Raw genomic sequence first — 24,353 nt, 5'->3', positions numbered from 1 at the left:
AGAGACGCCATCTGTTTATAGTTTACAGCTCAGATTTGTGGAAAAATGGGTCGACTTTCAGTAGTAAAGTTCAGCTTCTTTTATTATAAGGGTTTAAAATTACATCACCCATCTATTTGACTGGAAAGAAGACAGTTACAGACTCATACGACCCCCACCTTTAGAATGTAGCTTCTGAAATATCAAAGTTATTTGCATTTTGGAAACTCTGGTGGTCTCAAGGAGTTGAAAAGGTTAAACTGCTATTACTGTTCCATTATATTACATGATACTTTGTAATGAATATGCTAGTTAACAGGAAATGTTCTAATGATTGTTCTAGTATGTTTTGAGTAAGAAAAGAAAAAAACTTTAAAATACTACAGTGGCTGTGTTTACATGCAAAGATTTCTGCCAGTCTGATTGAAGACATTCTGATTACAGTTTCAGACTGAGGTGTTTATTTACTCACTCTACTCAACAATTTGATTAAAAATCTCTGTTTACACGCTCACAACAAGTAATCAGATCCAAAATTACCAGTCCAGTCAGAGTGAGATGAGCAGCAGTGAGCAGTGCTTGTGTTTATAATGTCTTTAAAATGATGTCAGACTCAGGAAAACGTCCTTCACGTGTCCTTATTAAAGGAGGCCGAGAGGAAGACGTCGTGTTCTGAGACACATAAGCTGGACCTCTGTCCCACCGCCGTCTTTTAAAGATCAGAGCATAAACATCGTCTCCTCTGCAGACCAGTTTCTGCTCCGCCATGTTGAATGGTATAAACTTCCGCTATGACACGACGAACATGATCAGAACGGAACCGATAGGGAATGGAATCATATACAAACATTTACACAGATATTATTCAGCCACAGGCGGTGAATGCAGACAGCTATCCAGAGATGGAGAGGTTTCTCAGGGCACTTTGTTTGGTGTGGACTTATCACACCTTTTTCTTTAGTTCTCTCTGTTCTGACATGTGTGAACATTCCACCCATATTCAGGTCTGCAACAAACAGCTGAACCGGTCCGGCAGAAACCCGCGGGTCTCGATCCACTTCAAACCGAACCCTGCTCAGTTTACTGCTGATAGAAATACATTCTGTGATCAAATGAGGGAATTCATCATCAGAGCTGGCTTTCCTTCTCTACTAGAGGCACCACACAGTCAGCATAACGACTGTTTTAATGACTGACACTTTACAGACACTGAGCTTGAGCTGCTGTTAAAAACAATAGAAGATATGCATTTGATATCGATGCACGGATCGTAGTGGAGCGTCTTTTGGCTGAGCATCAGCGACCTGAGTGGTTAAACTCAAACTGATAAACCAATGAGAAAGAAGCAGAGATCAAGTAAGATTTGTCATTTTTGTTGGTTGTGATGATGCTAATCCAAAAGCTCAGTGAGTGGAGTGTGGTTTCAAATAAATCATAAGAACCCTTCCTCAAAACTAAAGAGACAAAAGATAAAAAGACCAATCAATTACTCTTTTGTGAAACCAGTGGAGTATTTTTTTTTTTTGGAGTGTTTTTTTATAACATGTTTTATGTTTTTAACATACCTGCAAATTTTGCAAATCTACTGACAACTAAAATGGCTGATCCAATCTTTTTCAGGACCTAATTCTAATGTTTTTAGTGTCAGAATTTAAGAAAAGAAAAATTTAAAAAAGCTGATTTTAGTGTTTCTGTGGGCCGCTATGCTTTGTAGTTATAGACAGGTGGGCCTTGGGGTGGAAAAGGTTGAGAACCCCTGGCATATCTTATCAAACTAAAAGTTATCAGATGTCAGATGTGTCTCAGTAAATTTCACAGTGATTTCAAACCTGTATGTCACATGGATGTGTAACAGCTATTTATATTTTAGGAAAAACTCTTTATAAATGAACCCAAGCATATCTTACCAAACTGAAGGTTGCAGTAGGTTTGTGAGATGTGTCTTTGTGCAATACAAGTAATGTTAGATCTGTTTACAGACCGTCCCTTATCCTCTTTCAGGTACTTTGACAAAATATAATGACTGCAGTTTGTTTAGATTGCTTCAATTTAGAAAAGGTAATTTCAGAGTGTTTTAGTTGGTTGCTTGTGAGCAACAGGAGGGGCTAAACACAAATATCCACTGAGTATCCAATATCATCCTACCTTTACTGAGCTTAGAACTTGCTTGCTTGCTGCACAGCACAAATGTTGCCAACCCCACTATCTAAAATCACACTTGGAGCCTAGGTTTACTTTTATGTGTATTAAATGTATAAATGACATTGTTTGCAACAATTATTTTCTGCACTGCAGTCACTTGTTGACTTATATGATTACAATAATTTATCATTTATCATTTATCAATTTGAAAGCATTTTTGTAAAATAGAGCTGTAAGCAAAAGTTTGAACAGCTCTGGTGAAATTCCATGTTGTTGATTTTCTTACTGAAAATAAGTGAACAAATCCTCTGCAGGGACTTAAATGCAGCACTTTTTTGCTAATTTTAATGCACAGTTTCTATTTACTGGCTGAGTTTAACATATTGAAAAAAAATAAAACGGTCCCACTTTAAATTAAGTGTCTCTAATGACTGTGTAGTTACACATGAATAACATATGCAACAACACTGCAACTACTGGTGATTTGTCAATGTTACAGATGGATTACAGAAGTACAGCCTATGTAATTACACATGTGAATCAACTTCAGTTTTGCCTCATATAATTAAACAAGTTTATCTTCCACACAGGAACTTTAGTGTAGTGTTAAAGTTACACTTTAAAATAAGTGGACAGTTCCTGTGTAGTTGTTATGTATGTACTGTGTAATAATGGAGAAACATTTAATTGCCATTAAAGTTACATTTTAAGATGAGGGGTTCGTCTGCTGTTCTGTCACATTATAGAATGATTTAAAGCTGAAACTGGTTACAGTGTCACAACACAACACAAATGCTAGCTAAATGTTAGGAAAGCCGGTGTAAGTAGATACAGTGTAAGTAATGTCAATGTAAGTTATTACATACTTCCTTTTACTGCAGGAAAAAAAAAACTTCAGAAAAAAGCTGCTGTTCCATGTTATTGTAATAATGTTATATTTATGTTATTACCCTTGTGTAATTACATGAAAGAGAATTGGCTGTAACAACTATTAAGATATACTTGTGTAATCACATGAGGCAAAACTGAAGTTGATATACATGTGTAATTACATAAAGTGTACTTCTGTAACAGTGACTAAATCATTAGTAGTTACATTGTTGCTGCATATGTTGTTCACATGTAGCTACATGTAGTTATTATAGACACTTAATATAAAGCGGGGCCAATAAAACAAAACAGGACACATGTTTTTTATGTTTTATTTTCCCCCAGTATGTTAAACTTACCAAATAAACAGTAACTGTGCATTAAACTGTGCAGGCCTGACTTTTTTTTTATTTCAAGCCTTCCAACATTAGTCTCCCCAACTTGACAGACCAAATTTGCACCCCAAACACCAAAACTGGACATCTGAGATGTGAAATGTACTGATGAGAGTTTAAATTTGTAACTGGTTTTACTTGGAGAGGCAGAAAGTACAACTAACTTCTAAGACTGAACTCTCAGCTTTACAAGAAGTATGGAAAAATATTCTCACAAATCTCTCTGAAAAACTGAAAAAAGAATGGAAGCTGTAATAAAAGTAAGGAGTGGACAAACTAAATACTGGAAAAATATCCTTTATATTCAGTTTGGAGCTTCTGTGTAATGTTTTGTTTAACAGATGTTTTCCGCTTTTTTCCTGACGCAGAAAAGTGAATCATTTGTACTTAGTGGGTGTTTTGACTGGCAAATAAAAAAATAAAGAGTGTTCTCTGACTTTTCTTCTGTATCTTCAACATTATTTCTGCTCAGACCTGCAGGTGATGGTGCGCCTTGTCCCTGTAAATCAGAGAGAACTGACCTGTATCACGTCCTGCAATTTGACTTCTGAATCTTATTACCACTGGTCTCAAAATGGAGGAAGAATCAACAGGAAAAACAGCCAGAGCACTTGGGTTTCATCCAGTGATCCTGGCAGTTACTCCTGCTCTGTTATCACAGTCAGCCATGAAATCTATTCCAGCGCAGTGTGTGAGTATCAGAGCTGTTTATAACTTTATGTTTATGATCTGATTCAAATGAAAAAGTAATGTTTTACTTTTACAGGTGTTTTTGATGAGAACTGTTGGAATGTGAGCTACTCAGACAGAAGACTGTGTGTTCTGGAGGGATCATCAGTGGACTTTCTCTGCACTTACTCACATCCTAGTCATCTCACAGTTATTGAAGCATTCTGGTATTACAAGTCTAAAGTGGACCCGAAGGATCTGAGTCAGGACAAGCGGTTTGCTGGTCGAATTCAGTTTCTCGGGGATAAAGAGGGAAACTGCACTCTGAGAATGAGAGACGTGAGAAAGAACGACTCTGGAGAATATCACTTTAGATTTGTTACTAACACTGAAGGAGGGGGATTCTTTGGTAGACCTGGAGTTATTCTGAATGTTCCAGGTAACTGTCCTCACCTGTGTCCAAGTTTGATTTTTCCTGGATCTGCTGTACACTGTGGGCTTAGAATTTTAAGGTTTTATATGAATTTATTGCAATTTTGAGAAACTGAGAATAGAATTAACATTCATATCTTAATAAAGTCACTGAACTGAATTAAAATCCTACCGTATTTGGAAAAATCCTTTTTCTAAGATGGAACAAACATAGATGGAACCTTTTACTTCTGAAAGCTCTTAAAGTGAATGCACACTAGATATGACACATAGGTGTCACGTAAGCACAGCGTAAGTAAAGCCAAATACGGGGCGTCCAGTCCACAATGCCTCCAACTCAGCACCGCCACCTCAGAGCTTCAGTCAGGAATATCAGCTATTTTCTCCTTTTCCTTTCATTAAACAGGAGCAGAGAGGAGTGCAGCCCCCACAGCTCTCCAACTACAAGACCATCAGAATCAGCAAGTCAGTTTTGAACACCACTGAATGTGTGAATGATATTAAATGCAAGTGAAAAAGTAAACATGACACCAATTAGCAGGACTTTAGGTTTTGTGGGTTTTTTTAATGTTAGATGTGCATTTCCATCAACTTGTGAAACTGTGTTGCAACTTCTGTAGCACTGACTTTGTCATGCCTACTGACCTACTGACAAACACATCCTGTTTATTTTAGTTTATTTCATTTTTTTAGTGGAGCTGACAGATCCAAGAAAGAGATAAGCACTTCAAAAACAGGTTTTATAGTGTATTTCATAATGTATACAAATACAGTACATACATAATTGAGAACAGGAATAACAAAAAATAAGAATGCTCAAAAAGAAATGAGAAATAAAAGAGGACAATTATTAAACCTAATCAATTAATTAGCATCAATTGATTACATGTGCATAACTCAATAACTCTGTCATATTAAAACTAGAAATTCTAAGCCCACAATATTTCAGAATATGAAATTTGAAAAATATGAAAAATATTTTTCTTTGGTCAGACCTTCAGGTGAGAGTGAGTCCCAGCAGTCCATCAGAAGGTCAGACAGTAACACTGGTCTGTACCTCCTCCTGCACTCTGCCCAACAACCCCACTTACATCTGGTACAGGAACGGAGAGCCTGTAACCAACAAACCCACCAAATTCAACAAGCTCTACCTGGAGTCAGCGAGCAGTGAGGATATACGCCTGTATTCTTGTGCTTTAGGAGGCAGAGGTAGGTCTACATGTTCTCAGAGTTGGGTAGAATACTAGGAAATATTATACTTTTACATAAATATACTGTAGAAATGACTGAATACTGAATACTCTGTCCTTAATGTAATTAACTCATTCCAGTACAACACATATAAAAGTAACAGAATCAGAATATATTAAGAATATATCTAGAGTCCATTGTGATCAGGTTCATGGGAAAAACTCTGATGCTGTAAATCTGCTTTAATTCACACTGTTCCACTGTACCTACCACGTTACTGGTAGGTAGTTTTCTTCATGTTCAACAATTCTTATGTAAATTGTTAATATGTAAAATATCTGCTTGTCATTTGAGAAGTTCAGAAGTTCTCAACTTGTTTTTTGCTCTCATTACCTGTGTATGCTAGCTAAGCTAATGCTAATCAGCTCCTCTCTCCTAGTTAGCAGCACTGTTTAACATTTATCAACAGTTAGATGGATGAAAATGTATTGAATGATGAAAATTGTGTACTGTGTTCACTAATTTGGTGACCATGTAAGCAAACTATTCTTTTTGATTTTTTGATCTTGAAATAACGCAGGGTGAGACGTCAAAAAATACTAATACTTACCTCACTTACACCATACTTGGTTGAGTGCTTTGTTGTCCACTCAGGAAATGTGTCCTAGCTGGTACAAATACGTACAAATTGTACAAATACACATACTCTTATAGACTCTGTATACACTTAAATGTATTTATGGACAACAGATGTATTTTTATGCATTGTGTGTCTATACGTGTGCATGTGTGCCAAGCATGTATTTTGTGTTTTGCTATCTGACATTTTTTGTTCTTGGCAATTCATAAAATGGTAGTACATAAATGTGTCATTTAAACAAAGCAGTTTAATGTTTTAGATGGTCAGTTTTCACTGTGACAGTTCTAAAAAACGCGAAACCACACTATGCAAATCCATAATCATAAGGAATGAGGCAAACAGAGTCAGAATACTGAAAGATGAAAGACTATACTTTAAGCAAAATTTTGCAAAGTAACACAGGTCAAAATAGGACAGGTGTGGGTGATCATTACTGATGGAGGGTCACTGACAATTATTTAATAATGTATTTCACTCACAATGTAAAGCAAGAAACATTTGCTCATCCTCAGCTTTTCACCTGCTGTAACTGAATGGGTTTGTTTCTGAAGGTCCAGAACACAGTGAAGTGCTGAACCCTGTTGCTGTGACAGTGATCGTCTCTCTGACCGTCTCTCTGACTGTAATAATTATTATTGGACCAGTGTTGATGTGGTTTGTGATCAGGAGGAAGAGAGCAGCAGAGCGAGACACGGATGCCCAGGTACTGAAATATTTTACTTTCTATGTTTATGAACATAAAGATAATGTAAGGCTTGTAAATAAAGACTGACACTGTGTTCTCCTGATCTCTGTCTGAAAGGCTCCGAAGGGAGACGATACATACACAGCTCTGAACCCAGTTACCATGTCCTCAGATTACGACACTCTGACAGTAAGTCCAGTGTTTATGTGTGTGTGTGTGTGTGTAACTATTACTATGCAGAGTGTTCAGATCCATGTTTTTCCCTGTAGAATGTTACAGGCGCTGCCAGTGACACATACTCAACCCTCAACCCTGCAACCATGGCGTCTGATTATGACACCCTGACAGTAAGTCTGCAGCAGTGTTTCTGCTGGGGGTGTTTCTTTGGGGTGTTTATTTTGCCCATTTCAGAACTGTGAGGTGACTTTAAAACCTTTTCACAAGGCTTAATTTCACTATGTACTGTTTTTATTCAAGTTTTTTTGAAGTTGCACATCCATTTAATGACATTTTTCAAATTGAGGATGAAACTAAGTGACTGAAAGGCTGCACACAATTTTCAGTTGTATTTTCTATGCTGCAGAACGCGCTAATAAAAAGTGCCTCATACGCTTTTAAGATTGTGTGCAGTATACTATTAAATCTTGAAAAAACAAAATTTATTCTTGGTTTGGCAGTTGTGAGTTGGTAGTTTTGGCCTTAGGTTTAATAAATCAAATGTTTATAGTCTATTAATTACTTATTGTTAATCATAAAACTGTGAAAGCTCACTGTGAAGTAAGAAAGTGATAAATGTTTGCTTCTTAGTGTTTTTTTTGTTCTTTTATTTTTCAGCATTTTACCGGCTCTCGTAATGAGAGGCGTTGAATCCTTTGTTGTTATTATGAGACTCTCAGGGTAAGTGTGCATTATGTATATGTGTTATTCAGATTTGTGTTAACTTTATAACTGGAGCGCTCATTAAATCAACATTCTTTTCCTTTCAGTATTGACAGAAAACCTCAGCAGAGACTGTAAATCAAGTCTGCATCTGTATTTATTAAGAAGATCATTACAGATATTCTGGGTACTTTGTATCACTTTAGATTCCACTGTTTGTACATTTTGTAACTCACCCTTGATAAGAGTGTCTCCCAAATAAATACACTTACATGTAATATTAATAACATGTAATGTTAATAATGACAATACTACTACTAATAAAATATTAATAAATAAATTATTACTGATTAATATGAATGATGAAACTTCATTAGATAAGAACATGCTTTTTCAACTATGAACTAGACAATGAGAAGTGTCAAGGAAAGGAGACGAGGAGAGAAGTCTTTGGTTAATCTCATCACAATTACTAATCTCACCATAAACACATCTCATAGCCTTGATTACTAGTCTGCACTCTCACCCCACTCTCACTCCACAGCCGCTTAATTTTCCTTTAAATAAACTCATTTTTCTTTTAGCTGAAATAAACTAAATTCAACTGGAATGTTAATCAAACCATGAGGTGGAGTCAGAAGGACAACTTCAATGTGCCGTATTCAGTGTTCATTGTTTAATATATAGCTGTACAATTTAGCTTTGTTGAATGTGATGTGTTTCAGTTTTTTTCTGTCCTTTTTAGTAAGAGTTTTCTTTTTCTTTTGTCTTTCTTGTTTCATGATGTCTCTGTATTATTATTATTATTATTATTATTATTATTATTTGTCATTGTTGTTTTCCACAGTCTTAATTTCAGCTGCCATGTTTATTAGCAAAGAGCATAAGCTGTGCAACATTTGCCACTTCAGCATATTGTTTCTTTTTTTGGAACAAAACATTTCATCTTATATTGTAATTGTTTATTTTGTAATTGTTTTTGAAAATATTTGAAAATACTAGCTGTCCTTTATGTTGTGTGAACACTCCATGACAAATGGACCAACAGAAGTGCTCCAAAATTATTTAGAACATCATAAATACATAAATTTACACTATACTGCCAAAAGTATGTGGACACCCCTCTTAACTACTGACCTCAGGTATTTCAGGAACACTCACTGATAACGGGGTGTATAAATTAAAGCACACAGTCATGCAGTCTCCATAGACAAACACTGGCAGTAGAATGGATCATACTGACAAGCTCAGTGACTTTAAACGTGACACTGTCATAGGATGCCACCTCTGCCACAAGTCAGTCTGTGACATTTCTGCTCTGCTAGATCTGCCCTGGACAGTTATAGGGGCTATTATTATGAAATGTAACAGGAGAAACAACAGTTCAGCTACGAAGAACAAGACCATGCAAACTCTAAGAGCAGGGCTGCCGAGTGTTGAAGCGAGCAGCACATAAAAATCTCCCATCCTCTGTTCCGTCCCTCACTACAGGGTTCAAAGCTGTATCCCGCTGAACACCTTTGGGATGAACCTGAATGTTTAGACAGGCCGTCTCGTCCTTTTGACTGAATTCCCACAGATACGCTCCAAAATCTTGCTAAAAACTTCCCGGAGGGGTGGAGGCTGTTACAGTCGCAAAAGGGGGGGTCAACTTCATAGTAACACCCGTAGTTTTGAAATGGGATGTCCACCAAGCTCATGTAGGTGTGATGGTCAGGTGTCCATATACTTTTGGCCATATACTGTTTACTAAAAGTTGAGACAGGTTTTCCTTCTGCTGTAATTTTTTTCTGCTAAAAGATTTTTTTGTTTTTGTTTTTATATTATACATTTAATATATATATACAAATGTAATTTACTTCTTAAATATACATAGTCTATTTTTAAGCATAGTTTCTTTTTTGTCGTAAGTGGGCTTTACACACATAAGAAGTAAATTATGTTTATGGATATTATATATATTATTTATATGATACATACATATAATATACATTTAATAAATGAGTGACCCCCTCTAGTGGAGCAACAATACAGCTGCTTCCCTACAGAGTCAATATGAGCACTGATCAGGAAGGAAGAGAGTTAATGAGGTCCATTTTGCAGAAATGTGACAGTCAATAAAGTAACTGCCAAATATGATTATTACAGAAACATAAGTTTCTCCTTTAGAGTTTTTTTTTTTCATATAATCATTGCTCCTTTTTTACCCATTCATAACTGTTATGTACCTTTTTTCTTTCATTTGCTCCTTCTTCATCCCTCCGTTCTTCCATAAACTATTACTGTTCCATAAACTAATTTGACTCCAGCTGCCCTGTTTGTTTATTTAGTTAATCATAACTATTTATGTATATGTTTATTTTCTACTGAAAATGTGTTGAAACTTACATTAAATCAAGTGATAGTTTCAAACTGATTTTATTTCATTTACTCTCTCTCTCTCTCTCTCTCTCTCTCTCTCTCTGTCCTCACTGATTATGTAACAGTACACATTAAACATACATTATGAAAGGCTGTCTGTACCAAACCCCAGCTAACGGGAAAGGCAGCTACTCATCCACTTAATGAGACAACATACTGTCTACTGTACCTGTTGATTTCTTAATAACATTAGCTTCATGATACTGTACCTTCAATATGCTGGTTAACAGTGAACTTTCTCATGCTGGTCACAGGGTGTTATGTGTAGGTAATAAAATACAGTTTTAATTTCTCATCTAAACACTAATATCACCAAGTACGGAGCCTGTAGCCTAAACCGAACAGCTGCTGGAGCTGGACTAAAGCATGATGATTTAGCCAGCGACATTCAGAGCAGTCCAAACAGAAAATGAAACACAGGATCTGCAATTTTACAACCATAATGTGCTAATTGTGCTCATAAACTCTCAGCTAGCTACATTTTTACCATAGTGATGTTATATGTTAGCCTATGTGTGCTGCATACCTGAACATCTCAAGACGTCAAAGTTTCTCTGGTACTCAGGGCTGTGTAGCATCTCATAAGGATAAACAGAGTGGGCAGTTAAGTGGCCAAACCATGGCTTTTCTGAGGTCAGCTGAGATTCAATCACTGCTTGCTGTGTAGTATCATCGCTTTTTGAATCTCATAAAGCCCTTCAGAAACTTCTGAGGACCTCAGACACTGGTTGAACACTAGTTGAACATCACAGGTGCTGATTACTGAAGCAATAGAGGATAGTAACAATTGCTAAGCAGTGATTGGAGGGTCAAGAAAATAACACGGAGCTTGGCAGATTTTGATTGGCCATAATACAGTGACAGCGCTCACAGAAAACAAAATCAAACGTTATATCATAAAAAATGAGCCATAATAAATATTCCGTCCCCATGACTGGGTGACCTGTGATACAGTGGCTGAGCCCCTGAGTGGACTGCCGCATTATCCTAACGGCGCTGTTTCTACATTTAATCTGAATGGAGAAAAGTGAAAACTACCGAAGTCTGGACCTCGGTGTCCTCATAGCTAGATATGACCATGTTTCTAACTACAGTGGAGTGGAAATGTACTGTAAATTAGATGTAAACTGTCCAAAATAGTTTTACACATTAGTGCCTATAGTGTATTTGTGCAACTGGAAGACAAGTTCTTTCTGATTCTCTGGGTGGATTTTGGTTAATAAACTGATCAAACTAAATAACCTATATATACTATAACAGTATATTAAGAATAAATAAGTGACAAAGGAGGTTGAAGCTGAAATACACAGTTAAACTTCTTCAGGTGTCATGCGCTTATTTTGTCCTGAGAGCCTCAAATCATATTTTAAGCTGTTAATGTCATCTGAGTCTGATATTGTTAGCCATCAAATTCCACCTGAGTACACAGGAGATGAAGGATGGGTACAGTGAAGAAGGTGAACCAACAACCTCTTATTATCTCGGTTACTGCAGCCCAGCTCCTTTAGTCGTTATTATACAGGTAAGTTTGTATTATCCTGTGAGTTTTGGGCTTTTTGCACCATTTACAGAGACACACAAGTTAATGCTGTGATCAGATGCTTCCTGGAACCAAGGACTCAATTCCTTCTTACATCATCATGAACTAAAGCATTAGACAAATGTGTCAGTTTTTGTGTATTAATTCTCATTGTTACAGTTAATATAACTGAGCTCACTATCAGATGTAATGTACAAACGAAAAACACTATATTTGTTATCTTTTAATCTTATCAGAGAAGAAGAGTCTCATCAGTCAACCGCTCTGAAGATGGAACAACAACCCAGTTAATAAGACTAGCGCTTTATTTTCAGTTTATAAATGTAACTAAGCGCTGTTAGAGTGAATCAGGGAGAACTGTGAGGTGAGGCTGATTTTTCAGCTTTTATTGCCATAAACACTCCTCTTTTGTAAATATCTCTGTGCTACATTTCTAGCCAGGTTAGAGCTGTGTTTAGCCCGCTGACCTGGATGTTAGTTGCTAGATTATCACCATTTTTATTCACCAGTAAGATTTGTGAGAGCCGAAATCCCTAAATAACAATATAAGAATTAACTGATAATTTAACAGTGAAGACATCTCTCCACACCTTTATGTCCCACTGCAGTGTATGACCATAAGTAACTGAGTCTCCTCCTTTTGAGCCATTATAAACTCTTATAAGTCTCAGTTGACAGGTGTTAAAGAAATGTAGCTGCTGACAAAATCTTCATGAGATTATACAGCGTTAATGACAGAACTACTGAAAAACGAAACTTGATGAAAAAGGTATAATATAAAAAGGCTGCGGGAAAAGACTGTTGCCACTTCATATGGCAGTGTTTTAGTTAGATGCATTCCAAGCTGATGTAAAGTACACTAGCTTCAGTATTTGAACATGCTATTACCTCTCAGGCTGTTTAGGAAGCCAGTAATTATTTCCTGTAGTTTATTTAACATTACTTACTTAGGTGCCTACACTGTAAAAAGTGGGACTGGGGTTAATTAATATTAATTAATAGTTAATTAATACTAAATAACTAATAGTAACCTCTACATAACAAAAAGACTATGTTCAGTTAGAAATCAAACTGAGCTGAATCCAATAAATTTGAATGTTTTATTAATTGCATTTTACACAGTTTTGGTTGAATAAAATTAGCTATGATACATTGAGTAGAATTTACTTATGTTTTATCAGGAACAACAATGATGCAGAAAAATTGATAGATTTTACTCATTGGGAGGTCATTGGTTTTAATCACCTCACATTTCTGCCTAATGCATTCTGTGCCTCATGGACACCAGTGAGTACACATTTCAGGGGGTCAGTCCTCCAGCTTCCCAAAGGTAAGACCTTTTTAAATATTGCTAGGAAACAAACAATTTCCAAGTATGTTGCTGTGGCAGTGGTCCATTCTTTTAAGTTACTGCAGCTACCAAACATGTCAAACTTCCTGTGCTGTAAGTCAAATTTAAGCTAGCAGCTAGCGAATGCATAAATGTTTCTATAAAGATATTCAAAGTCCAAACAAGGTTCCAATCATCTGAAAAGGTTACAGGAATGTAGAACGGAAGTGTTTATTTCTATAAAGAGTGGTTTCCATTAAAACAAAAGCAAATTTTACACTGATGTGCCAAAAGTCATGGGATAGCAGTATGTAACTTGATTATGAAGTGGCGCTACCTCAGGGGAGAGCTTGGGAATGCCCACACCTGTATAAGCTGTTAGGTGTTATCTTGTGAGTGAGGTTGAACACTGGCCAGCACACTCAAGGCAAGACGATGTGGATTATCGGAGTTTGAACGAGGCATGATAGTGGGTCCAGACGGACGAAACATTCCATTTCCGAAGTTGTGCGGGCCTTTAACATTCCTCAATCCAGTGTCATGAGTGAACCGGGAATACATCATAGAAGACATTACCATCCACAGTGGACAGTGCAATGGCTGCCCCACAGGTACCTAATGATCGTGACCAGCAACGTCTGGCTAGAATTGTCTGTGCGAACAAACAAGCGACTCTGGCGTTCTTTGGCTTCCATGGGATATGGGAGCAGAAGACCCACCAGAGTGCATCTGTTAACACCACAACACCAGAAACAGGGCCTCACCTGGGCTTGGGAGGTTGCTAACTGAACCACCCAACATGTGGGGTGGTCCAATGAGTCACAGTGCCAGTTTTTTCAGGCTGATGGTAAGGTGGGTGTGTGGTGCAGACCCAATGAAGACATAGACCCCAGTCGTCAACAAGGCACGTTGCAGGCTAGTGGTGGTTCCATACTGGTGTGGGGTGTGTTTTCATGGCCTGGGTTGGGTCCACTGGTCACAATAGTAGTTTCTGTCCCATGACTTCTGGCACATCATTGTACAATTTCAGCTGTTAGACTTCCCTTATCTATATTTACATAAATCATCATGGAACACAGAAAAAGCATATTTGAAGTATAAAGCCCCCTTTAATAGGACCCGTTGTATGCTGTAAGTTACTTTGTTAGTTCAGAAGAAATCAAGGGGCTTCTTAGCTGTTTTATTACGTAACTGTATGTACAAAGAAAAGCATCATAAAAAATAGGAAAATTCTATCATTTCTGTTGCAATAAAACCCTGTATTTCCAAAATGGTAAAATTTCAGAAGATATGTCTGGTTCCTATGACCACCACTGTGAACAATTCTGAAATTGTACAGAAATTTTGAAGAACCAGAGGAATTCCCCTTTAAGCCGAACCCGTCCAGTCAGAGAAGAAGTAAGGCTTGTCCTTTTGGACAATCCTCATTTTTGGCTTAACTGCTAACAGAGAAATCCTGCTTTGTGAAATAATCCCCTGTTTGAGTGTGTTACGCTGCTCATGTTTTGCGTTTTTGAATCTGGCTGTAGATCAGAGATGGTTCATCAATCGCTTTCACATCCAGAGGCCTGTGGAACATGAAGAGAGAAAATACCCACTAACAGAACTGCTAAGAATAAAAATAAATAAATAAAGAAGTCTTAGTGTTATTGAACCTAAACTCTATCTTCTTTCTATCTACATTGTGTCATTAATTACAACTGTACAGAAAACCTGTTGACTCAAAACTCCCTTATAATGTAATCCAGTGGGCAACTGCTGAATGCAGAGAATAAAAACTGTTCTTATCACGTTTTATCCAACCTTTGAACTAGTATCCATGGTGATCAGAGCCTACACACACCACTATGCTGCTAACAAATAAAGAAAAATAATCCTATCTCTGAAGGAATAAATTATACACTATACATTAGGGATGTGCAATGTTGAGTTCAAGTATCTACAAGCGTTAATGAAGGAATAATCAGTTAAGCATGGAAAGAAAAAAAAAACAAAAGCAAAACAGACCTGAGGTGAAATCAATACAGAGCTGTGGTTCACTTTTTTAGGTGATAGCACTGGTGTTGCACACAAAAATGTAGCCGCACCCAGAAGAACACACTTGAAAATGTTTTATTATTGTAATACAGCCAATGGAAAGCAATAGGTTTCTGTGATGAGTAACTGACCAGTTCAGCACTTGATGCTGATGACGACTCGTCGTTTCCTTGTTTATCAAAGAAATATATTTTCCTTTTTTTTAATTTTCATAATTTTAAAATATTGTTTCTGGACCTAGCTAACATCAGCTAGAGCAGTTAGCCTGGGTCCATATTACAGAAACTTCCTATCTTTTTGTCATAACTCAAGATCTGACAGGTCAAGATAAGATTTTTCACAAATTTGTATTACAGAAGCAAATCTGATCTTAATTTAGGAATCTTATCTTACCGAATTATCTCAGGTTAAGAAATCTTACTTACTCAATCGAAGTTGACCATCAACTGTCATGTCTGTTACCTAGCAACCGACCATACGCACACAGCTGAAACATAAACACCTAATCAAAGTAAACAAGTTAGTTAGCCTGACAGCTAACGTTAGCTACCGTTACTGAGGTCAAACAAAACTAAAGTGCTATAAACTTGAAGTTAATAATATTGTGGCAGTGCTTTGTGCTGTTTATTCAGAGCGTCGATGCCCTACAGTTTCAGTTTCATTTCCCAAGCACTTTAGATGAGCGCGCTAGCATTATTTCTCCTAATAAACAGACACACGTTCAGCTCTGTCTCCTCATTATTCACCACCATCACTGGAATATTTTATCAACATTAACACACAAAGGTGATAAGAGGGATGGTGGAGACCCTGTCTGCAGTGTCTGAGATTTTTAAAACACTGTACGAAAAAAAAACCTCAAGTCAGATCAAAGTTTTCAGTGTAGATAAATGTAGTTTTATTATGCCAGTTATAGTGAACTCTGAGAGACTCAGCTCTGAGGTTGTGTTAAAGTTAGGACAGTATTTAGGAGATTTAGTCTGGTTAGAATGTTTGTGTTATACTGTTTTCTTATCTTAATCTTATGATCTTATCTTAACGAGTTAATGATAAGGTTATGAAGTTAGGAACTGTTGTTCTTCAATAGCTTCTGTCCTAAATTCAGTCCTAAATAAAGTCGTCATGGTGACTAAGCAGCTAATACAATTTTTCAGACTCAAGAAGTTTCTGAAATATGGTCCCAGGTTAGTGAAAAAGCCACATTAGAGCCAGCTGTCCTATCTCTGTCTTCTCAGCCATGTTCTTTATAATGCATGCTTGGCAAGTGCTCACGTAAAAACACAAGTTTTGTAGTAGCAAAGTATAAAATAATATATTAAATTCTACTCGCAAATACCAGCAAACACACTGCATTTTACAGTCCTGCCAAAACATAACACTCCTGTTTAACTTATTTGTTCGCCGGTACATTCTCTTCTTCTACTCGAGATGAAACATAACGAACAATCGAATAGTGATTACCCATGCACATCCCTATTATACACACATTTTTAAATACATATATACAGTCGTGCAAAAGTTTTAACTTTTGGTCAGGTTACATGTTTTGTTGATTTCCTGAGTGAAAATAAATGAACACATCCTCTACAGAGAACACACTTCTGCACATTCTAATGAGCAGTTACTGTTTATTTGCTGAATTTAACATATTTGAAAAATAAAACTTAGAATATAACCCAAAAGTTATGACACAGTTTACACTGTGTGTGTTTATGTTAAACTCAGCAAATAAAAAGAATTTGTAAACTAAAATTTGCAGAAATGTCTTCTCTGTACAGGAGGTATTAACTTATTTTCATTTAGAAAATCAAGAAAACCTTTCAAAAGGTTCAAACCTTTGCATATGAATGCACATATACCTTTGACCAAAGCATTCATCAAAGTGTTCTACAACACGTGTTTCACATAAGTGTTTTCTGCTCATTGGCTCCTATTATACGTGTGTTTTGAGTCGGCAGGTTTTTAGTTCATTTTTAAGTAACGTTTCACAATTGTTTGTGTTAGTTGATCATATGCTACAGATTTTTAGATGCTACAGACAGAGATTAAGGTAAAAACATTGGCCTTTCCTAAGCTCTTTTAAGTCAGTGTGAATGTAATGAAAGGTTTTGCTCACTGGGTGGCAGTAGCACGTCTGCTGAACTTCACATCAGCATACTGAACATCCTGCTCCTCTATAACGTCCAGAGGAAGCGTGGAAGCAGTGGACGGAGACTCATCTGGTGAGTTAGAGGGTCTGAAATGAATGCTGGAGTACTGAACGTCATCCTGATTATCTATCGCTTCTTCACTCTGAGAGAGAGAGAGAGAGAGAGAGAGAGGGAGCGAGAGAGAGAGAGAGAGAGAGAGAGAGAGAGAGAACACTATCAGAGTTACATCATATTTGATCAGGTAACAAAATCACAATCCCTCCTCTCCAACATGTTCACCTGTCCACTCTGCTCTGAGCTCTTTTGGCCTGTAGTCGAGATGGATTTCCTCCTCCTGAGAAATAAACAAGGAGATAAAACATAAAATTGTATTTCACAGTCATATCAAAGTGTAACTCATTATTTTGAATTGGAAACTCAGCTAAAGTTCAACATCCCATCTCATTATTTCAATTTAGGAATGTATTTTGAATTCATATCTCACCTTAGTAACATAATTTAATTTAATCTTCACATACATAATGATAAAATCTCTAAATAATGAGGATATTAACCTGAACATAAGAGCTAATAACTTGAAATACGATATAAAGTTAAATAACAAGATACGAGAAAACAGTAAAATGAGATTAAGACGTATTTAATTTTCACCCAGAAAAGCCATAAAGTACAAGTTACTCATGTTTAAGGAGAAATTTCTGAGGAAATTAGATATAATACAATCCATTTGCATAAAGAAGGGGAAAGTCAGGAAAATTAGTAAAAAAAACAGGAGTTTTCGAAACTGGAGTTTAAAAACTGATTAAAAGCTACAGACAAAACCACTTGGAAGACCTGGTAGACACCAAAACTGCCCCCATCAGATAAACAGCACTTAAAGCTTTCATCTCTGAGAGAGAGGAGAAAATCAAGCTGCTTCAGATCTGAAAACATCCACAGGTGTTTCTGTCCATCCTTCCACTGTGAGAAGACGACTCAGCCCTGTGGGTCTGAAAGGATGTGTAGCTGATCAAGAAGAACCTCACTGAGAAAAGGAGATGGACACATCAAACACAGAAGCTGAACAATGGACTGACCACCACAGAGTCCAGACCTCAACATCACTGAATACTGAAAAATTGTATTAAATATTATAATGTTCTAGTTGAGGCTTAGCAACAAATAACTTGTACTTAATCTGTTTTGAGTGGAAATTAAATAAAAGAAACTGTGACTTTTGCACAGTGCTGTAAAGAGAGATACCAATTTTTTTTTAGCTTGCGGTACAGAGTTCTTGTAACATTCACGTTCAAAACAATAAATAATTTTAATAGTTCACAAACCAGATCCACACTGATACAGTGATGAGTATCAGGGTCAGACAGACTGCTGCTGCCACGATGATGAGCTTTAACATTCTGCTTTCTTCTGGACCTTCAGAAACAAACCCTATAAATTACAGCAGATGAAAAGCTGAGAAATGTTATTCTGTTTATTTTACTAAATATAGCAGTTGTTATACGTTGCAAGCCCGTACAGTTGTATGCAAAAGTTTAAAACCCCTGGTCATATTACATGTTGTATTTTTCCCCAACATTATAGAGTAAAAATAAATTCAGTGTATCAGCTCAGGAACCAATTAGAAGAAAGGTCTGCTAAAAGATTTAGTTCTGAAAATCAATCAAAAACAGCACAGCTCTGAGCTGCAGCATTCAGCCCTGATGTTACTTTTATATATACTGTACTAGAATGTATCAGTGAATACATTTAGATCAGCATACTTAGTATTCAGTCATCACTACAGTATACTTATATTTGTATAAAAGTATAATATTTCATAGTATTTCTGCCCAACTCTGAGTACATGCAGACCTACCTCTGCCTCCTAAAGCACAAGAATACAGGCGTATATCCTCACTGCTCGCTGACTCCAGGTAGCGCTTGCTGTATTTGGTGAGTTTGTTGGTTACAGGTGCTTCTTTGTTATACCAGATGTAAGTGGGGTTGTTGGGCAGAGTGCAGGAGGAGCTACAAGTCAGTGTTACTGTCTGACCTTCTGATGGTCTGCTGGGACTCGTTCTCACCTGAAGATCTCAACACGCAAAATATAAAAAAGCAGCATTTTTAATATATATTCATTTGCATATTTTAAACACCCCTATTCAGTTTGCATGTTTAGTTGATTTTCTAAATGGAAACAAGTCGACACATCCTCTACAGAAAACTTAAATATGGCATTTACCTGATAGTTTTAGTGCACAATTTCTGTTTATTTTCTTAGTTTAACATATTGGAAAAACAAAATATGCAATATAAAATTACTTTCCATCATGTTATATTCAGAAAACAAAAGAGAATTTTGTATTAAAAAATTTCTCTATTAGAAAATTCTCTGAAAAGGATGTGTTTACTTATTTTCACTGAGAAAATCAATAAAATGTCATTTACTAGTGGCACTGAAACTTTTGCGAATGACATCAGTTAGAAACAAACTTTACACAAAAGTAATGGTAAATAATTTCTGTTGGTCCATTTGTTATGAAATGTTTACACAATGTAAACGGACCTAAATTACCTGTCCAGTGGTCCACAAATATGTTGCTTTGTAGCTACTGTTACTAGGTTGGACAAGCTTTACAGAACACTCAATCCCATTCATTCCAATCAGAAGTTAGTGAGAACAGCTAAATTGTTGACAGTTTTTGTCACAGTTATATAAACTTTGTCCAACCTAGCAACTGTAGCTATGAAAGAATGTACTTGTGGGCAGAGCCTGGATAGACTGAGTCAGTGTGGAGAGGTACCTGTAACGGTCAGAATGACTCCAGGTTTACCAGAGAATGCCCCTCCTTCAGTGTTAGTAATAAATCTAAAGCGATATTCTCCAGAGTTGTTCTTTCTCACGTCTCTCATTCTCAGAGTGCAGTTTCCCTTTTTATCCCCGAGAAACTCTACTCGACCAGCAAATCGCTCGTCCAGACTCAGATCCTTCGGGTCCACTTTAGGCTCGTAATGCCAGAATGTTTCATTAACTGTGAGATGACTGGGATGTGAGTAAGTGCAGAGAAAGTCCACTGATGATCCCTCCACAGCACACAGTCTTCTGTCTGAGTACCTCACATTCCAACAGTTCTCATTAAAAACACCTGTAAAAGTAAAACATTATTTTTATGAACCGATTCAAATAAAAAAGTAAAGTTATAAATGGCTCTCATACTCACACACTGCGCTGGAGTAGATTTCATCATGGCTGTTTGTGGAAACAGAGCAGGAGTAACTGCCAGGATGACTGGATGGAACCAAAGCACTCCGGCTCTGTGACCTGCCCACTCTTTGTCCATTTTTAGACCAGTAGTAAGAAGTTTCAGAGGTCAAATTGCAGGAAGTTCTGCAGGTCATTCTCAGTTTTGTCTGATTTATAGCGTCAGGGCTCACCCTCACCTGGAGGTCTGAGCAGAAATAAGTTATACATACAGCAAAAATATGAAGATATATATATATATATATATATATATATATATATATATATACACATACATACACACACACACACACACATACACACACACACACACACACCAAAATGGCAACATTATAAGAGAATGGAAAAAAAAGTTCTCAACTTCAGTGTCTGTTAATGTAATGGAATTTTATTTCAAGTAATTTTGGATGAATTCTGTTGGTCCATTTATTATGAAATGTTCACACAATGTAAAGAGCAGCTGACGTCAAAGCAGGAGTTTTCTCACAGCAGTGCTGATATACAGTTTTGAGCGAAGGTGTTATGCGCCCATGACAATGGTTTAAAACTATTTATCTTGACAGTAGGTCTTTAATAAGTAGTAATTTAATAAAGAATTGAGTAGATAAACTAGGTACTGGATAGTAACGGTAAATAACAGACTGCCTCAAGCAGAGCTTTGGAAATGGTTAATACTCAGACTTGAACTATTTAATTACAGGCAAAGTATTTAATTAATCTGCCTCACAATACACTAAACTGTTCTCATATTCATACTAACAGGTCATAATCATACACTTTTAACAGTAGTTCACAGTTTTCACTGTGATTCGCTCTTAACAGCAGTTACTGGTTTTCACCTGTAACAGTGACTGATTTTCATAGATCTGTTTCTCATTGTTATTCTGATAGGCCTCTAACAGCACTCATCGGTCATCATGGACTACTGTTAGAGGCCCATCAGTGACAGGCAGGTTTCTTTTTAATTTCTCTCTGTATCCAATATTGTATATTAGTTGTAAAATCCTATCCTCTGTTCATATTCTTCTTGTTGTGTTATTGTTTTGCTGTCCGGTGTGGACCAGAGGAGGACTGGGTTTCCCTTTGGGTTCTTGGTTCCTCTCAGTGGTTCTTCCTCTTGCACTTAGGGAGTTTTCCTTGCCAGTTACCCTTGACTTACTAACTGGACTTGGATTTTCTGTAAAGCTGCTTGTAAAAAGTGCTGTATAAACCTTGACTTGACTTAATATAACAAACTCACATAGAACAATCACATTGGATTGTTTATTTATTTTATATGCGTTTAAATGTTAGTGTTTCTTTCCACAAATTAATGTTTACTACCCAGGTAAACAGCTGTAAATGTCATTATCTCAGACGGCTAAGGTGACAGGTGACAATGTTTTGTTGATAATGTGAAAATAAGTGAAGACATCCTCTGCAGAGAACACACTTCTGCACAATTTCTATTTATTTGCTGAGTTTAACATATTATAATATATATATAATGTGATATCCAAGGCTAAATGAAATACAGAAGGTTTTATTCTCACAGTCAGAACAAATTTGAATAATGCAACAACTAAAAATAAGAATAAATAAATGTAGAAAAATATGTACTTTAGCAATTGTGTATGAGAATGTGATGGTTGACGGAATCCACAGTAGAAACCATTAATATAGCTGTAGCTGTGTTTTGGCGTTTTAGGACTAAAAACCTTGTATCGACAAAAAAAGATTTAGCAGAAAAATTTTACAGCAGAAGGAACACCTGCCTCAACTTTCAGTATACAGTATATGGCCAAAAGTATATGGACACCTGATCATCACACCTACACGAGCTTGTTGGACATCCCATTTTAAAACTTTGGGCATTACTATGGAGTTGGCCCCCTTTTGCGACTGTAACAGCCTCCACTCCTCTGTGAAGCTTTCAGCAAGATTTTGGAGCCTATCTGTGGGAATTCAGTCAAAAGGACGAGACGGTCTGTCTTTACATTCAGGTTCATCCAAACGGTGTTCAGCGGGATACAGCTTTGAACCCTGTAGTGATGGATGGGATGTAGGATGGGAGATTTTTATGTGCTGCTCGCTTCAACACTCGGCAGCCCTGCTCTGAGAGTTTGAGTGGTCTAGCGCTTCGTAGCTGAGCTGTTGTTTCTCCTGTTCCATTTCACAATAATAATTGACAGCAGAGCTGACTTGTGGCAAAGGTGGCATCCTATGACAGTGTCACATTTAAAGTCACTGAGCTCTTCAGTATGATTCAGTATGATACAGTTTTATACACCTGTTAGCAATGAGTGTAGCTGAAACGCCTGAACTCAATCAAGAGGGGTGTCCACATACTTTTAGCCATATAGTTTAAATTAATGTAAAGATGTTCTATTCTAAATAATTTTGGAGCATTTCTGTTGGTTCATTTGTCATGAAATTTTGATGTAATGTTACAGCTAATATTTTCAAATTACAACAAAAAATGAACAACCTTTCATCATTTCAATCCTACAAAAGGAAGACAAAAGAACAAGAAACTCTTACTAAAAAGGACTGAAAAAAACTGAAACACATTACATTCAACAAAGCTAAACTGCACAGCTATTTCAAAACTGGACACTGAATATTGGACACTGAATACATCTTTGAGTCTCCACCTGATTGTTTGACTAACATTCCAGTTGGAATATAACTTATTTCAGTTAAAACAAAATGTATGAATTAATTCCATGGAAACCTAAATGGCTGCCTTGAGTGCGTCTGGAGAGTTTAGTAAATCAAGGCTATTATGAGTTATTATTTTTTATGGTGACATTAGTAAATGTGATGAGATTAACCAAAGCCTTCTCTACTCATTTCCTCTCCTTGACATTTCTCATTATGTAGTTCATAGCTGAGAAAGCACATGATCTTATCTAATGAAATTATTATTTATCAATATTACATTTAAATACATTCATTTAGGAGACACTCTTATCAAGGGTGACTTACAAAACATACAAACAGTGGAATCTAAAGCGATACAAAGTACCCAGAATATCTGCAAGGATCTTCAAATGCAGACTTTTCATACAGTCTCTGCTGGGTTATTCTGTCAATACAGAAAGGAAAAGAACGTTGACTGAATGAGCTCCAGATAACAAAAGTCTGAATTATGAATTTACACGCTGCACACTTACCCTGAGAGTCTCATAATAACAATACTGGATTCAACACGTGTCACTACGAGAGCCGGTGTGTGTATATATATATATATATATATATATATATATATATATATATATATATATATGTGTGTGTGTGTGTGTGTGTGTGTGTGTGTGTGTGTGTTAGAAAAAACATTATATAGGGTAGTAGTGATTTGTTTTAAAAAAAGTCTTAAAAACTAACTAGCTGTCAGTAGTTCTTCCTTCTTCCACTTTCAACTTCAACTACAATAACAGTATCTATAGGCTGACTTCACAGTGAGCATTAGCAGTTTCATTATTAACAAGGAGCAACTGATAGGCTGTAAAATAAATTTATTAAACTTATAGCAAAACAACCAAACTAAACTGAGAACTCCAAAACTAAGAATGAGTTAGTCTTTTCAAGGTTTAATATTATATTGCACACAATCTCACAAGCTTATGAGGCACTGCTTCTGCTTGTAGCTTTAAGTATTAAAAACGATAAAACACAGAAGTAACCATGACGATATAGCTCTGATTGGTGTGCCTGTTTATTAACACATTGTGCAGCATGGGAAATACGTCTGGCTCCATTTAAAAACTGTA

The sequence above is a fragment of the Colossoma macropomum genome, unplaced genomic scaffold (genome assembly GCF_904425465.1).
Source record: "Colossoma macropomum unplaced genomic scaffold, Colossoma_macropomum, whole genome shotgun sequence".
NCBI lineage: Eukaryota > Metazoa > Chordata > Actinopteri > Characiformes > Serrasalmidae > Colossoma > Colossoma macropomum.
The sequence above is the reverse complement of the archived record's forward strand: the minus strand, read 5'-3'. Positions refer to the sequence as shown.